Source organism: Peromyscus maniculatus, chromosome 1 (genome assembly GCF_049852395.1).
Source record: "Peromyscus maniculatus bairdii isolate BWxNUB_F1_BW_parent chromosome 1, HU_Pman_BW_mat_3.1, whole genome shotgun sequence".
In the NCBI taxonomy this organism is placed as follows: domain Eukaryota; kingdom Metazoa; phylum Chordata; class Mammalia; order Rodentia; family Cricetidae; genus Peromyscus; species Peromyscus maniculatus.
In genome coordinates this window covers 74,655,583-74,674,256 of record NC_134852.1, presented here as the reverse complement: position 1 = coordinate 74,674,256, position 18,674 = coordinate 74,655,583, and the positions used below count along the sequence as shown (strand labels likewise).

The 18,674-nt window shown below is 40.2% G+C and overlaps 1 long non-coding RNA gene across 3 annotated transcripts in view; it reads left to right on the top strand.

Moving 5' to 3' along the window:
• The first annotated feature begins 672 nt into the window (after window positions 1–672).
• The window catches only part of LOC121826092 (uncharacterized), a 32,805-nt gene continuing 14,803 nt past the window's right edge, over window positions 673–18,674 (top strand). For all 3 annotated transcript variants that reach the window (XR_013042142.1, XR_013042141.1, XR_006068416.2), the window contains exons 1-3: window positions 673–1,393; window positions 7,492–7,582; window positions 8,506–8,584. This is a non-coding gene — a long non-coding RNA (uncharacterized LOC121826092). The remainder of the gene's footprint in view (window positions 1,394–7,491; window positions 7,583–8,505; window positions 8,585–18,674) is intronic.

Below are 18,674 nucleotides of genomic sequence, written 5' to 3'. Positions count from 1 at the left end.
TTCCTTTATTTGTTTCATTGCTTTTTCATGATTTTCTTTCAGTACATTATTGTTTTCTTCTAGTACATTATTGTTTTCTTCCAGGACTTTATTGTTTTCTTCTAGGACTTTATTGTTTTCTTCTAATTTGTTTGCCCTTTCCTCTAGTTGTTTACAGTGTTCTTCCCATTTTTTTTGTCTTTTCCTCTACACAAGCCTCTACCTTCTTCATGATGTTACTCATAAGGCTATTTTCTTCTGCTTCTTCCAATTTTTGATGTTCAGGTCTAGATGTTGGAGGCAGGCTAGGTTCTGGTGATGCTGTGTTGCTCTTCATTTTGTTGTATGTACTTCTGCCTTGATGTCTGCCCATTTCCTTGTGGTTCCTTCTTGGTCTTATCAGTGTACTTGGTTCAGAAAGAGCTGACAAATTCAGGAAGTCTCTCTCTCTTGTCCAAATGGGAACTCCAGGGCAGGATGGAAGCTCTTATGTGGACCAGAAGTCTCTGGTCCAGAAGGGAAGTCAGGGGCAGGATGGGAGCTGGGGGCCGGTCTCTAAGTCTCAGGAAGTGGCTGGGGTCTAGGGCAGATGGGCGTGGAGGCAGGGCGTGGAGATTGCAGGGGCTGCCGGGGGCGTGGGGGGCTTGGAAAAGGGGATCCCTCCTGGTGGGGCTAGAAGGGGACCTGCCCGGTGGCCAGAACCTGGGGCCAAGTTGGGCGGGTCTTCCCGGAGTGGCTGGTGCCCAGGGATGGGGTCTGGGTTGGGCCTGTTTTGTTTTGTTTTGTTTTTTTATTCTTTGCGGGGGCTACCATCCAGTTCCCAAATAAATACATGGAGACTTATTCTTACTTATGAATGCCCGGCCTTAGCTTGACTTGTTTCTAGCCAGCTTTTCTAACTTAAATTATCCAGTTTTTTTTTAAACTATGTTTTGCCTATGGGCTTTTAACCTTTTTTTTTTTTATTCTGTACATCTTTCTTTCCTTTGTACTCCATGGCGGGCTGTGTCACTGGGTAGCTGGTCCCTGGTGTCCTCCTCTCCTTCTCTTCTCATTCCTCTCTCCCTTCCCTAGATTTCTCCTCCTATTTATTCTCTCAGTATGCCAGTCCTACCTATTCTCTCTCCTACTTAGCTACTGACCATTTAGCTCTTTATTAGACCAATCAGGTGTTTTAGGCAGGCAAAGTAACACAGCTTTACAGAGTTAAACAAATGCAACATTAAAAAAATGAAACACATCTTTGCATCACTAAACAAATATTTCACAGCATAAATGAATGTAACACATCTTAAACTAATATTCCATAACAGGTTTGGAATTTAGTTACTTGAGGGTACCCAACTGGTACTATGGTTGAAGATGTGTCATCCTGTGTTTCTGAAGTCCATGAAGATGCTGTAATAAACCTGGGGTAAGAAATAGGAAACTAAGAGTTTATCTCCTGAAGTGTTATAGAATAGCAAGTGCTTAGAAGTACCCAGTAGACTCCTTTTCTTCCAGGCTGAGGAGACTCCTTTATATGATGTTTTTCTCAATTGATGAAATCACCCAATTTTAGCTGTTTTTTCCTTCCTCTTGGGAGCTTACTGTGGAAATACCCTGTAACTAATTCTGAATTTTAGCTATCATGTTTAAAATCCCTTATAATAGTAGGTTTCTCTTTAACAAAAATAGTTTATATTTTTTTTAGTTTTGTATAGAATGCTAGAAATTCTTTTATGAGAAAATAATGAATGTGCAAAAAAATAAGTATGGATCTTTGATTTAGAAGAATTAATGGGGATATCTTTGGCTAAAGAAATTGATAAGTTTAGTCAATTTTGAGAGTTGTTATAGTTGGTTTATTGAATCACCAATCAAGCAATTGAAGATCATATGGAGAGTTTAACCATAGCATAATATGCAAAATTTTACAACTGTGTTAAAATCTTTGTAATTTATCTGGGAGTGCCCCAAGTGTGAGCAATTCTTTTCATAGAATCCCTCCTACTGCTAATATGGGGACGACCTGAAAGTAAAAAAACAAAACAAAACAAAACAAAACAAAACAACTTTGCCCCAAAGGGAAAAGACACAAACTTAACATTTGTATAAGGTCTAGTCACCAAACCTCCATGGGTTCTGTGAAATGATAAAGCATAAAATCCTTATTCTGTGAGTTGGCTTTAGGCAAATGTTTCTAAGCAGACCAATATTTAAGAAAACATTTTTGTAAACAAAGAATCAGGCATCACTTTCACCTCAGACTATTGAAGTTTGAACTTTAAGATTTTAAATAATCTTTAACTATAGTTAAATTAGTTGGGTATGGGGAGCAAAGGAACCTCTGAGTAGCTGTGTAAAAAGTGGATGAAGTTCTAAGTGAATGTGTATTGTTTGACATGGCGCCGCCACGTTAAGGAGCCCAATGTCTCAGATCCAAAGGACTTGACAAGGCCTTCCTCCGGCCCCTGGCAATGAGGCTCGGAGCGATGGCAAAGCCTTCCTCTGGTTTGGATGAGAATGTTGGCAGTGTGTGCAAAAACTGGCAATGACACCTTCTTCCTTGGGGATGGCTACAACCGGAGACGTCTTGCCTACAGAGACTGCCTACCAAGACTAGCTGCCCCCTCCTCCAGTTCTGTACATGAAAAAGCACACTGAGGTTCCAAGTTGTTGAGTGGTTGATACCACTCTACCAGAGGAAAAAGAGCCCACCCCACCCATGCCTTTCTGTATGTGTGTCTGTCTTCTCTGCACTCCCTCACTGTTCCTGTCACATAGGACACTTCCAGCTCAGTTCCCCTTTGATTCTCCTATGTCTGGTAAGAAAGGTGTGTGGTGTTTTCACCAGCAGGATCTTATCAGCTTGATCTGATGATAACTGTTGTGGGTGTCTCCAGGGTTTCTCTAAGCAACAACCAGTAAAGAGATATCTTACACCCTGCACTGGAATTTTGTTTGTTTGTTTTTAATAACTATTGGATTTTAAGAATCACATTGTCTAGCCATTGAGGATACCTCCTTCTAACTCTTTGTTAGTTAGTTTTTTTTTTACATAAACATTAAACTAGCTTATTGTAGTAGTTTGAATGAGTAAATCCCCACCCCCGCCCCCAGGTTCATGTGTTTGAATATTTGGCCCTCAGTTGGTGGAACTGTTTGGAAAGGATTAGGAGGTGTAGCCCTTTTGGAGATGTGTCACTGGGAGTGGGCTTTTTGAGGTTTCAAAAGCCCATACCATTCCCAGAGTAAGTCTCTCTCTCTCTCTCTCTCTCTCTCTCTCTCTCTCTCTCTCTCTCTCTCTCTCTCTCTTCAGATAAGGATATGAGCTCTCAGCTACTGCTCCAGCATCATGCCTGCCTGCCTGCTGCCATGTCCACCTCTATGATGATCATGGACCTCCTGAAACTATTGAGCCCTAATAAACTCTTTCTTCTCTAGATTTCCTTGGTCATGGCCTCTTCACAGCAACATAAAAGTAACTAAGACATTATAAAGTAGTAGGCTCCATATGGGTTTTTCAAAGAACCTTCCTTTTTATTAATGTTATCCCCCATCCCATTCTGCTTAAACTTCCACTGCCAGCATACCCTCTCTCTACTTTCATATCACTTTAATGTTCCATTATCCCATTCACTTAAGGCATCCCCCATTCAAGTGGATCCTTTTAGTTTTCTGACTAGGATTGATTAAAAGAGACTATGCAAGCACCTGCTTCTTCAATGGAGTTAGTCCCCAAGATGGTTATGTTTGTTCACACACATACACACACACACACACACACACACACACACACACACACACACACACGGAGGGGAGAGAGATTGTTGGAAATATCAACTGAACATGTGACAACAAAGCGGGGAAGTCACTGCTATACTTCTTAGATGCTATCTTCTGATTTTCTTATGATGACGGTTGATCAAACATTAGGGTAGGATGGTAAGGAAGCCCTGAAATTAGACATTCAAGTTCCCAAGGAATGGGTCATCCAAAATCCAAAACATCCGGCCAGGATTGGAGTTTCCTTCTTTGCAGGTTTCTCTGATTTCTTGGTAAATGGAAGGATCTTGGTAGAGGCCCCTAAGGGCTTGTACTTAAAGAATTTCAAACTTTTTTTTCTAAAGAAAAGGTGTAGCTGAAAAAAAATAGTACTGTGGTTAAATCTGCCATTTGGGAGCCATCTCTCTCCACTCCCAAGCTGTTATGGGGCTAAGCAGTGTTACAGTAAAATATAATATGCCTTTTCCTGGGGTTGTGTGAGTTAAACATGTGCCAATGTGTAAAATACCCAAGGGAAGTCTGGTAGAAAAGAAGACTTTTCAATGATAACCTACAGCAGGGGGGAGAGAAGAACAAACACGGAGAGCTATTGACCCGACTCCACCAAAAGAGTGTCTCCTGGAGAGGGGTGAGCATGATGTAGATTCCTGGGAGTATATCCTTTGGATGCTGGAGATGTTCAGCATCCACCTATGGTAGACTTTGCAGGGACTTCTTTGTGGTCTTTGTCTTTGTGAGTTCCCCCATAACCTCTGTACTCTTTTTTATTAAGAGATTTTCTATTCATTTTACATATCAACCTCAGATTCCCCTGTCCTCCCTCCTCCCACGCCCAGCTTTCCTCCCTAACCCAACCCCCACTCCCACCTCCTCCAAGGCAAGGTCTCTGCACTCTTTCTAATTATGGTATCCCTGAGTACAAACAGTGACTTCTGATCAATTTCTGGTTGGAGGGACCCAGTCTCCCAGTAAGATTCTTGTGTAAGGTGTTGAATCATTTTTTGAGATTCTGCCTGACTGGGAGTTGGTGGATAAGTCATATCTATAGTTAGGAGCAGATGATTTATTATAATCATTTTAAGAATAGGGTTCTGGCAGGCCATATTCCTAACAAAGTAAGTCAGTGAAGTAGTACAATCTGGGAGTGCCTGTTTGCTCAGGAAATGGAAGAGGGAGAATCCACAAGGTGTTTCATAAGTTTGAATCAAATAAGCGATGATTTTTCCCTTATTAGAAAAGGATGATTACATCAGCCCTTTTTACAGAAAAGAGAGGGCCATTGTATTAGTTATTTTTCTGTTGCTGTCCAAAAGCAACCTAAGGAGTGAAAAATTGGGGCTTATGGTTCTAGAGAGCCGGATCCCATAATGACAGAGAAGGCATGTCATGTTAGTCAGGAAGCTAGCTGATTACATTTCAATCCACATATAGGAAGCAGAGAGAAAGGACAGGAAGTGCATCAAAGTTATAAACCCTCCAAGTCCGCCCCCAGTGACTTTTCCTCCAGCAAGGCTCTACCTCCAAAAGGTTCCATCACAGCACCGATGGGGGGGGGGCGTTTCTCAATCAAAGCACCACATTCTGCCTATAGCTCTCATACACTCATGGCCGTATCATAATGCAAAAGGTGTTTAGTCCAATATCAAAAGTCCTCATCACCTTTAATAGTCTTATCACTGTTCAAAAGTTCAAATTATCGTATAAGACCCAGGGGAATCTCTTAATTGACTCCCTGTAAAATACAAAAACAAATTACATAATTCCAACATACAATGAATGCTACAGGATACACTTTCCCATTCCTAAAAGGAGGAACGAAGGCACAGTGAGGGAAGAGCAGACAGAAGCAAGGCTGAATACACCAGAGAAAGCACCAGATCCTGTAGCTCTCCGTCTGGTATCTGGAGGAGCTTCAGGTCAAAGCCCTTAGATGGCTGCACACCTGTAGTTCCGCAGCCTGCAGCTCCCTTTGGCTGGTTTCACTCTCTATATGCAGTTCTTCTCGGCTGCTATCCCATGGCATCTCCAAATCTTGGGAGTCTCTAACACAACCCAGGCATCATCTTAACAGCTTTGTCCAGTGGCCTCTAAGGGTCTCCTCAGAGAAACTCCAATGCTGCCTCATGTTCCCTGGCCTTATAAGCTTCCTGAAATCACAGAGGAAGAATCCATTACTTTCTCAATCTTGCATCTTTTATGCAGTCAAAGCTGGTACCATCAGGACACTACCACATTCAGCTGTCAGTTTGGGATTGACCCTTGTCCCCTTGGACCTCGGTAGCATCAGTTTTTGTTTTCTTCCACAAATTAGAGATTTGTCTGGGTGGGTTCTTACTCTTAGGGCATCTTTTCTGTCTTTCTAATAGAAAGCAAGAGGCTTCTCTTTCGTGGCACTAATCTCATCAACAATCATTGCCTCTTTTATTAACATATAACTTTACTCTAGCCTTAAGATTCCTAGTGCTTTTTTCTTTTCCAAGTTATTCCATCTTGAGAGCTTTGTCATGGCAGATGCCCTAATGCCTTTTAGTTGTCTGATATGCACACCTGCTGATTAGAGGTGAACGACCAAAATTTAAATAAAGAAGAAGCATTCCAGCAAGGGTACTGGAGGAAGTGATTCCCACTTGAGAGGGAGTTTTGTGGTGATATTGTGTCCCCCAATATATTGTGCACCCTAATAAACTTATCTGGGGTCAAAGAACAGAATAGCCACTAGATAGACATAGAGGCTAGAAAATGGTGGCACATACACTTTTAATCCTAGCATTCTGGAGGCAGAGATCCATCGGATTTCTGTGATTTCAAGGCCACACTGGAAACTGAGCCAGGCATGGTGGCATCCACCTTTAATCCCAGGAATTGATGGCAGGAAGCAGAAAGGTATATAAAGGCATGAGGACCAGGAACTAGAGCCTTTTTTTTTTTTTTTTTTTTTTTTTTTTTTTGGTTTTTCGAGATAGGGTTTCTCTGTGTAGCTTTGTGCCTTTCCTGGATCTCGCTCTGTAGACCAGGCTGGCCTCAAACTCACAAAGATCTGCCTGCCTCTGCCTCCCGAGTGCTGGGATTAAAGGCGTGCGCCACCACCGCCCAGCTTGAACTAGAGCCTTTTTAAGCTTTTGGCTTTTAGTAGCAGTTCAGATGAGATCCATTTGGATGAGGACTCAGAGGCTTTCAGTCTGAGGAGACAGGATCGGCTGAGAAGTTGGCAAGGTGAGATTGGATGTGGCTTGTTCTGTTTCTCTGATCTTTCAGCATTCACCCCAATACCTGGCCCCAAGTTATCTATTAATAAGACTTCTAAAAATTCATGCTACAGAGTTTAGTTCCTATCTCAAGGAGAATGTGGTATTCCTACCTTTAGTTTATGACTGTGTCTTTCTTTTTTAGTCAACTGATTTCTTCTCTAAGCAAGCATACAAACCACTCAAGTGAAGAAAAACAGGCATAAATTACACCAGTGTTTGAACAACAACAACAACACACACACACACACACACACATAATATTTTCAGAGGTTTCAGTTCATTGTGGTTGGGAGGGCAGGGCCCAGCAGCTCACACCATAGCATCAGGGAACAGGGAGAATGTTACATCCTTTGCTCCTCCCATCCCCACCACCCATTTATTCTATCTGGGCCCCCAGCCAAAAGAACAGGAGGATAAGGGCCTTCCTCCTTTGGTTAATCCTCTCTGAAAATACTATCATAGAGACACCAGTAAATATGCTTTTCTAAACTTATAGGTTCTTCTCTATCCAATCAAGATTAATGAGGACAGTACTTAGCAACAAAAAAGAGCTACTGACGCATGTAACCACATGGAACATCTAAAAGGTATATGATTATTGTTTCACTTTTCAACTTCCCGATGAAAAATAATGTTGGATACATTTGCATTTGTATATCTTCCACTTGTGTATCTTTTTATGACATTCCTATTTTTTTCCAGTTTTGAATTGGGTCATTCTCTTATGGTTGAATTTTAATGTCCTGTGCCTACTTGGAGAGAAGTTCTGGGATGAGTTTTTGAAATATTTTCCTGCTAGTCTGAGGCTTATCTTTCCAATTTTTATTGTCTTTTGTAGAACCTATGTTCTATATTAATTCTTTAATTCTAAGTAAGTCCAGCTTAAGATCTTTTTCTTTCAAGTGCCATGATTTGCTATTTGTATCTAAGCATCACAAATCAAGGTCATGTAGATCTGCTTCTACTTTTTTCCTCTAGAGTTTTGCAGTTTTATGTTTAGTTTGTGATCCATTTTTTATTGGCTATTGTGGGAAATGCAAGAATGGCTTATCTTGTGCTCTCTGTTCCACTTCATCAATCTATGGATAATTATACCTCGCTGCCTAATAGTCTATCTATAGCCTAATAGTAAAGCACACAGGCAAGTAGTATTTCTCCTTCAATTTGTTCTCTTTGGCTGTGTTATATTGACCACTGCAAGTCTTCCACCTTTTCATAAAACCTTAATTTGTTTGTACATATCTATAAAATAGCTTTCTAGATATTTATTTATATTCCTGTGAAATTGTACATTAAATTTGTAAGATTCAACCTTTTGAGTCCTCCCATCCCTGTATATTAAATACACCCCCACTTGTTAACACCTATTTTAACTCTTTCAGAAATGTTTTGTAAATTTCTGCATATATATATTATATATTATATAATAATATAAATATATTATATATATTTTGTGACATTTATGTGTAAATCATTTTTGGTGTTACTATGTTTTTTTTCCATTTTAAAGATCAAATCAAGGATGTTGCACATGCCAGCCTAGTGTTCTGGTACTGAACTTCATTCCCAGTCATTGGCTGCCTTTCTAGGTAAGTATCCCTCTGCAGCTCAGGCTGATCTCTTACACTGCCAAGCTTCTGCTTCCTGATTGCTGGGATTATGGCCACAAGCCACCATCTCCTATTTATAAATCATGTTTTTAAGTTTCTGTTTCTCAATGTTGGATATATGGAAGCAGTTGACATATGTATCAATTTATATCTTGTGGCCTTGCTACACTTTCTTATCCATTTGGGGATTGTTTTTTGTGAATCCACAAAACATACAGTATTTTTTTCTTCTAAAGAAGTCAGTATCTATTTCATTTCTTTTTTTCTTACTATACTGAACTAAGTAGAGTTTCTGATACAATATAGCATAGGTAGGATGAGATAGAATATCCTTGCCTTGTTACTAATTTTAGGAGGAAATATCCAGTTTCATGTCACTAACTATGATTTTGGCTGTAGGGTTTTGTAATATTCCTTATTAAGCTGAGAAATCCCTACTTTTCTGGAAGTTTTTTTTTCATTTATCCCAAATGATTATTAAATTTCAGCAAATGTTTTTTTTTCCTGCAGTGAATTATAGAACACACAATTTTTAATTTTTTAGTGTGATGGATTACATGGATTTCTAGAGGTTTAAATAGTTACATATGTAAGTATTATTTGTTCATTCTGTACCTGCTTTTATGTGTTGTTGCACTCAACATGCTCGTAGCATTGTGAATTCATTCACCTCTACACATGGGAGATAGTAAGGCTGCTGTCCTCCCAATTTGTGCAATGCCTTTATCTCACTTTGGTATTTGCAAAAAGCTGACATCATAGAATAAATGAGGGGTTCTCTGCACTTCCATTTTCTGAAAGATATTCTATAAAATTGGCAACATGCCTTTATTAAATATGTGATAGAATTAACTAGTGAAGCAATGTGGCTCTGGTGATTTGATTATGGGTATAGGGCTGTTAATTATTTTTGTCTTGTATACATTTCAATAACTGTATCTTTCATAGAATTGGTCGATTTATCTAACCATTCAAACATGTGAGTATAGAGTTATGTAGTAATGACTGTATTTTTACAATCTGTCAAGTCAATACAGTTCCTGTTGTGATAAAAACACACAGATAAAGGTAACTTGATGGAGTAAGGGATTATTTTGGCTTACAGTTCTAGGGTACAGTGCACTGTGGAAGGAATTTTAAGGTAGCAGAAGTCTAAGCAGATGATCACATAGTATCCAGAATCAGCAAGAAGAGCGTCATGAATAGATACACTTACCACACTTTCTCCTTTACTTGGTAGGACTCTAAGCCTGGGGCTGGTGCCGCCCACTATAGGATGGGTATTCCAGTCTCAATTTACTAATCCAAATAATCCCCACTGCCATGCCCAGGACCCACTGCCATAGTGATTCTAGATTCTGTTAAGTTGACAATGGATGCTAACCTTCACACTGATTATCTCTATTGTTCTCCTGTTTTTGATTTAACTAATTTCTTCCATAACTTTTTCTTCTTGTTTTGGGCTTTAGTTGTTCCTTCTCTAGTGTTTTAAGTGCAAATGTATTTTGAGTATTTCATATTTATTCTTTAAATGTAATATGCACTTAATGCTGTATACATCTCCCTTCAAGCTGCATTTGCTATAGACAATAAACTTTGATGTATTTTCTTTTTCATTTACGTCACTATATTTTAATCATTCTTGATGTCTAATCTTTGATTAAATTTTAATTTAATTTAAACATTTAATATTTTAAATATGGTATTTAGGTTTTTTTTTTAATTTGGAATGTTCATAGTTGTCTTTTAGGCTTGGGATTTCTTGGTTATTTGCACTGTTCGCCTAAAATATCCTTTATACTTTCTACTATATGGTCTGGAATGGGTTCAGTGCTCATGAACGTTCCATGTTAGCTTGGGGAAGTATGCATTGTCCTATTACTGTTAGGACTACACATATTATTATTGTTCAGGAAATTGTATTTTTTCTGATTTTTTTCTGGCTAATTTATTTATTATAGATAGAGGAATGTTTAATTACACATATGTGATAGGAGATTGATCTTTTTTCTCTCACGCTTATGACTCAGTATTATACTATTTTATCTTATGCATTCTGACACTTAGTTGTTCAGACACATCTAGGGTTATTATGGTTTCTTAAAGAATTTGCCCCTTTAAAATTATGAGTTACCCCTCCTGTTTTGTTCCTGATTATTTCCCTTGTTTTGAAGTCTGTATTGAATAAAACTGATATAACTAGTACAGTTTTCTTTTTTCTTTCTTTCTTTCTTTCTTTCTTTCTTTCTTTCTTTCTTTCTTTCTTTCTTTCTTTCTTTCTTTTTTTGAGACAGGTTTTCTCTGTGTAGCTTTGCGCCTTTCCTGGGACTCACTTGGTAGCTAGAGGTAATGTACTATGGCTTCCATCATCCTTTACCTGTAAGCAATCAGGTTTGCTTTAACAGGGTTTCATATAGACAAAACATAGTTGAGTCTTCTTTTGTAATTAATTCTGACAGCCTCTTTGTTAGTTTTTTTTCTGTATCCCCAGGTGGCCTCAAACTCATGATCCTCCCTCTTCAGTCTCCTCGCTGCTTCAGTTCCAGAAACGTGACACACACACACCCCTGTTAATCTATCTTTGGATTGGTGCATTAGACCATCCATATTAAACTTTGTTATCGACATATTTTGTTTTATATTCAGACATATGGATAACTGTTTTCTAACGAGTTACCATGACTTTTTAAAATGCTTATTTGATTTTCAAATGCTTTATTTTTTCAAAAATTGTTATTTCAACTCTTCCTCCCCCATGTGCTGCTAACCACCGCCCCCACCACCATCACCACCAACCTTCCTTTCCCAAGGGCCAGTGTCAAACTTCATCACGGGGCAAGGTCTTCACCTTTTTCCTCCTAGGCCCCCCAAACCCTTCCTGCCTTCACTGAGACTCCATCGTGACCATGCTGGTGGCATGCAGTCCATAAAACATCCCCATTGTAAGAGACCTGACCCAGCTTTGCTCTCAACTCATCCCCTCCAACTAGGTATCCTCTCCAGGCATCCACCCTACATGGCTACCCGGACAAGAGAACTGTTTCCCTTGGCTACAACTGCTCAGAACCCTCCCAAGCAGCCCAAACTACCATCCCTACTCAGGACTCTATTCAGATGTCCATGTGGGCAGGTAGGAGATGTGCTCTCCTAGTTCTCCAGCCTTGGAATCTGCCAAGCTGCATAACCTGGTTCTGCTGAAGAAGTCTGGCCATGCTGGCTAAAAGATCATATCAAAACACACAACCTTTGTCAATGTCTTTAAGTTTTCATTGTAAAAGTCATTCATTTCCTTGGTTAGATTTATTCTAGGATACTTTCTGAGGCTATTAAGAATGGAATGGTTTTCCTGATTTCTTTCTCAGTATGCTTTTTTTTTTGGTAATAGGAAGGTTACTGCCTTTTGTGTGTCAATTTTTTTCTTCTGCTGCTTTCTTGAGTGTGTTAATGAACTGTATGAATTTCTAGTGGAGTCTTTAGGGTCTTTTATATGTAGAAGCATAGAACATGCAAATAAGGACATTTTGACTTCCTTTCCTACTTGAATCCCCTCTATCTCCCTCACTTGTCTTATTCTCAAGTTACAGAGATATAATAATAATAACCATTATGCTCATGTCAAGGAAACAGATATGCAAATCAATGAAATAGAAGACCCATATTTAGGTCTACATATAATGTAACTATAACCAGTTTGTAAGTCCATTCAAAACCAGCCACATGATTTTTGAAAAAGACACCATTATAGTTAGCTTTGTCAACTTGACACAATCTAGAATTAGGTAGGATGAGAGTTTTAATGAGGGACTGTCTATATGAGCTGGCCTGTGGGCATGTCTGTGAAGGATTGTCTTACTTAAGTTAATTGATATGGAAAGATCCAGCCCATGGTGGGTGGTGCCACTCTCTAGGCAGGGATTCTGAACTGCAGTGTTGAGAAAAAAAAGCTGTGTACAAGTAAACAAGTGAGCATATATGGATTCATTTCTCTCTGCTCTTGACTATGTATGTGATGTGGCCAGCTGTTCAAATTTCCTGCCCTTCGTTCCTTACAATTATTGTCTCCAATCTGGAATTGTAGAGTAGGGTATCCCTTTTTTCACTAAGTTGCTTTTTGTGAAGGCACTTATCACAATAACAAAAATGAAACTAGGAAAAAACCAAAACTACACATTTGAGAATAGACAGCATCTTCAACAAATTGTGTTGAGAAAATTGAATATCTACATGTAGAAGAATGAAACTAGATCCTTATCTCTTACCTACACAAAACCCAAATGGGTAAAAGATCTCAATGTGAAACCCAAAACTGTGAAACTTCTAGAAGAGAAGTTAAGTAATAGAGAAAAGACAAGGTAAGACTTTCTTGCTAGGACTCTGTTGACTCTGGAAATGGGGCCAACAATTGACATTTGTGAACTCATGAAACCAAAAAGCTAAAAAGGTTTTGCACAGAAAAAGAAATGGCCAATCTAGTAAAGAGAATACCTACAGAACTGGGGAAAACCTTTACTAGCTGTATATTCAAATATTGGTTAATAGGTTGAATATACAAATAACTGAAAAAAATCAACGAAACAAATAACCCAATAAAAAATGGACTATAGATTTATGATGGTTATTCTTGGTTGTCAACATGACTACTTCTAGAATGTAAAACCCAAAAATTGCTGGTCATGCCTGCAAGAAATTTTTGCTTAATTAAATCATTTGAAGTGGAGAGATCCATTTCTAATTCAGATGTTTGAGGTGGGAAGATACACTTTTAATCTGGGTCACATCTTCTGCTGGCAGCCTATATAAAGGACATGGAAGAATGAAATTTGTTCTTTCTCTCTCATAGCAAGTCTTTCTTTGTCCCATCAGCCAGCTCCCAAATAACCACATGGAGACTTATTATTAATTATGAAAGCTTGGCCAATAGCTTAGGGTTCTAACTAGTTCTTATAACTTAAGTGAATCCTTTTCTATTAATTTACTTTCTGCGGCTTTAATACCTCATCTCCGTATTTCCCATCCTGCCTGCTCTGCATCTTCGGGCATCTCTAACTTCTTTTTCCTCAGAATCCTCTCTGCCAGAAATTCTGCTTTGATGTTGACTGTTCAGTTTTTTATTAAACCAATCAGAGTGACAAATCTTCACAGTGTACAAAAAGATTATTCCACAACACACACACACACACTCTCTCTCTGCCTGTTTGCTCTTGATAGCAAGTCCTTCGTTGGCATTAGAGCCTACTTCTTTGTGGTTTTCCTCTATACTGAAGACCAGATGGGACATCCAGCCTTGTGGACTGAACAACTGCTGGATTCTTGGACCTTCCATTGGTAGACAGCCATTGTTGAATTAGCTTGACCACAGCCTGTAAGCCATTTTAATAAATCTCTCTCTCCCCGCCCCCTCTCTGTTTCTCTCTCTCTCTCTCTCTCTCTCTCTCTCTCTCTCTCTCTCTCTCTCTCTCTCACACACACACACACACACACATTCATTCTATGAGTTCTGTTCCTCTAGAGAACCCTGACTAATATAAGATCTAAAAGAATTTTCAAAAGAGAAAATAAAATGGCTAATAAACAATTTACAAGTGTTTGGATGATTATCCATAAGGAAAATGTAAATTAGAGCTACTTTGAGAGGCCATCTCATTCCTGTCAGAACAGCTATCATAAATAAATCAAAAGACAACAAATGCTGGAGAAGATGTGAAAAAAGAGGAACGCTTATTCACTGTTGGTGGGAGTGCAATCTGGTGTAGCCACTCTGGAAATCAGAGTGGAAGTTCCACAAAGAATAGAAACTGATCTACTGAACTATCTGTCTATTCCACTCTTTACTTAGAGCAGTGATTCTTACCCTTCCTAATGCTGTGCCACTTTGATACAGTCCCTCATGTTGTGGTGACCCCCAACCATAAAATTACTTTCATTGTTACTTCATAACTCTAATTTTCATGTTGTTATGAATCACAATTTAAACATATGATATGCAGGATATCTGATATGTGACCCCTGTGAAAGGGTTATTCGACCCCCAGAAAGGTCATGACCCACAAGTTGAGGGTCACTGACTTAGATCATTAAGATAAAGGTAGTGAATCAAGTAAATTCAACAGTACATTTTCATGTTAGAAATGTGCGGCTTGTGGCTGGAGGGATGGGTCAGCACTTAAGAGATCTGGCTGCTCTTTCAGAGGACCCAGGTTCAATTACCAGCACCCACATGATAGCTCACAACTGTCTGTAATTCCTCTTCCAGGGGATCTGACACCCTCACACACATACACGCATTTCTCCCCAAGTTGCTTTTGGCTATGGTGTTTTATCACAAAAGTAGAAACCCTAACTAAGACAGAAATTGATACTGGATTGTTAGGTATTGCTGATAGAGACCTGACCACGTGTTTCTGAAAGGGTTCTGGAAGTATCCTGGTCCTATGGACTAGAGAAGCAATTGAGTGCATGAGCTTAAAGAGCTGCTCTGAGCGCTTGGAAGAATATTGAGAAAAATACGGGCAATGGAGGTCTGGCTTGTGAAGTTGCAGAGGCAAGTTTGAAAGTCCCTTAAAGATTCCATCCTATTGCCAGTGGGTATCAACTGCAGATAGCTTATTGGTTATGGGTGGTACCACATGTCTACTTCCCCCTCCTTGTGTTGAGATCCCATCTGCTTGTACTTGTGCAGGTCTTGTGCATGCTGCCACAGTCTCCGTGAGTTCATGAGCACACCAGTCCTGTTGTGTCTGGAAGACATCATTTCCTTGGAGCAATCCATCACCTCTGGCTCTTAAAATCTTTCTACTTTCTCTTCTGCAAAAATCTCTGAGCTTTGAAGGGGCTGTTTTTGAAATCCATTTAAGATTGAGTGTGCCATTCAGAACTGAGTGCTCTGAAGTCTCTCACTTTCTGAATATTGTCCAGTTGCGGGTCTCTGTGCTAATTCCCATCTACTGTGAGAAGAATTTTCTCTGATGTGGGTTGAACAAGGTATTGACTGATGAGTATAGTAGTATGTCAGCAATCATTTAATGCTATGTTCCTTTAGCAGAATAATAGTACTAGGTTTTCCCTAGGCCAGTGACCCATCTAGTTTCAGGTTCTTGGCCACTTTAGCAATGTCAGGTATTGATGCTTTGAGAAAAATCCTCTGTGGGCAGAGGACTGGGTTCCATTAGGGGCTCTGACAGGTCCTGGATAATGACTGAATTGGAATAAGAAGTATTGTTAGCTGTGGTGTTGACAAATGTAGCTTATCTGAGAAGGCAATGGAATTGGAGAACTAAGGGCAGTGGTGATCTTTGAAGACTTGGTTAGAGAGGTGATATTAGATACTCTTAGGCCTGAGTATTTCTGGTCCTGAAGCAGAATACAGATCTAGCTGTCACAAGCAAGGGTGGAGTTAGTGTGTGCCAGGAGGTGAAACTAGGCACAGTCAGAGCAGGATGAGGTGGTAGTCCCAGAACGGGGTGTTGGAGGTTTAGTCTGGGGAATAAAGGCTAGAACAGTGGCTGGAGAGGGCAGGTAGTGGGACAGGAATGAATGCAGGTCTTTGTCTCCTGGGCCCACCTCACAACCATCAACCATGATTCCTGTCTCTTGTTGGTCTCAACGTGAGTCTTAGAGTTTAGGGATTTGGAAACCCACTGGATTGCAGTCTCCCAGGGTTCAGCCAGTCTGTGTGTGTACGTGTGTGTGCGCGCGCGCGCGCACGCGCGCGCGCATGCGTGCATGCGTGCATGTGTGTGTGCATGAGAGAGAGAGAGAGAGAGAGAGAGATTATAGAGGAGGGACTTTAGGTCATTGGAATAGGCCATTTTGTAACTCCAATACAAACAGTAAAATTGGTTGTCACAATTACCAGCCTGACTATATTTTAAACAAAAGCATTTATCATTGGTGGCATAGTCTCTTTCCCATCTTAGGCCACCACAGTTGGACCAGGACCCTGGTTTCATTATTCTCAGGCATCAAAATAAAGGGACACATTTTGTCCTTTGGTCCACTGGAAGTGGTTGGCCAGGCCCTTCTCTCCATAGCTGTGGTAGATCTGGAAGACACAGCAGTGCGTGGTGAGGTCTAGGTCAGAGGGGTAGTTCTGGTGGTTGTAAGGCAGAGGAGCAGGATTAATACAGCAGTGGAATATTAAAGTGAGTTTTATTGTCATTGAGAGGGACAATTAGGGGTAAAAGGGGAATATATGAGGGGTAGAGTGGACAGTGTATGATGTCTAGGATTGTAATCCAGATGATATAAAGAAGAATTAGAATTCACTTTTCTTTCCAGGTCCAGTCTTTTGGGGTTACAATAACTAGCCCTATAGCCAGAAGGGCTGCATCCAAATGCTAGAGGATTACACAGCATCACAGGGAAGTTATAGGAGAAAATATAAGGCCGAGGTAAAGAATTGCATCTGATCTGGAGTAAATGGAATAAAAGTTCCTTGTAGCCAGATTTCTTCTACAGCTTCCAAGAGGTCCTCAGTGGTGTCAATGGATGCTGGAATCAGCCCCAGATCCCTCTCTAGATGTATGATGAATGAGCAGAGCTGTTGTAGAGTGAGAACCATTAGGAGAGTTTACATTGGAATTTTCTGTTCGAGCATAATGGGGTGTCTGTTTATTTTAAGGGAGATAGGTCTGGTTGGAGTTGTTCTCAGTCAGGGCAAAGGGATATTTTTGAAGCAGGAGAGGTAGATCCAAGAGGGAAGTACCACTAGTTTGGCAGCTGTGGGTGTTAGGATTATTTTATGGGGCTCTTCCATTTGGGGGTAAGAGGGTGATTGGGGTCTGAGATGGAGATTTAGTTCCCCCAATGGTAAGGGTAAGGGAGTGGTGCATGGGGTTCCTGGAAAAGTGCAAGCTGGTTAGTGGGCTGCCATAAGATGTGTTGGAGAAAGGATATAAGGGGAGAAGCTTGTGAGGGAGAAAGTTTGGGGTCTCCAAGGGGCAGGAAGGTCTTTTATAAAGAAGATGGAAGGGATCAATGTTAGTGGGGTTCTTTGGAAGGGCGCTTAAGTAAGGCCAAAAGTAAATATGTTTATCCTGTCTAGCTTTAGTTCTAGGGTGAGTTTAGTGAGTGTTCCTTTCAAAGTATTAGTGGATCTTTCAGCTTTTCCTGATAATTGGGGATGATAAGATATATGATATTTCTAAAGGAATGTGAAGAAAATAGGCTATCTGTTGAGTAATGGAGGAAGTAAACTGGAGGCCATTATCCATTTGTATGGAAGAGGGTGACCTGAATGGGGGAGGTTGATATGATAGGTAAAGGTTTGGACTATGGCATGGACCCTTTTGTTAGTAGTGAAGAAGGCCTCAATCCATCATGAGAATGTGTCCACCTGGATGAAATAGTATTTGTGGTTTTGGCAAGGGGTATGCATTTGAAGTTGATCTGCCAATCCATGCTGGTTTGGAGTCCCTGCATCTGGTGATGGGAAATGAGGGAGTTTGGATGCTGGAGGTTGGGTTATCTTGTGGGCAGGTAGAACAAGTATTAGTGAGCTGTTGTAAAAATTGTTTGCCTGAGGGTTACAGTGGTGTGTGGTTTGGGGCTGGGTAGAGGAGTGAAATACAGAGTGTAGATGGATGAGACAGGATGTCTTTAATGGAGGAAGAGGGGCAAGGATTGTTTGTTAATGTATATTGATGGTAGGATATGATCTTGGGTAAGGATTTTGTGAGGTTGGGGTGGGAGAGTGCAATGTCTTTAGCCAGTAAGTCAGCATGATTGTTAGAAACGGAAATGTGTTGTTTGTCCTTGTGGTATCTTCAGCAATGAATGATACTTCTTGACAGGGGAGGAGAACTCCCTCCAAGAAGTTATGTATGAGGGTCGTGTTGATAACAGGAATCCTTTTTGGAGTGAGGAAGCCCTTTTCTTTTTGTATAAGGATCTTGGAGTAGATGATACTGTAGTGATATTTAGTGTCTCTGTATATGTTTATATAGAGATCATTGGCCAGTGTGAGAGCTCTAATAAAGGTAGTTAGTTCTATGTGTTGAGTGGTAGTGCCTGTGGCTAGGGGTTTGCCTTATATGATGTTATAGATATTAGGGGAATGGAGATGTCCTAG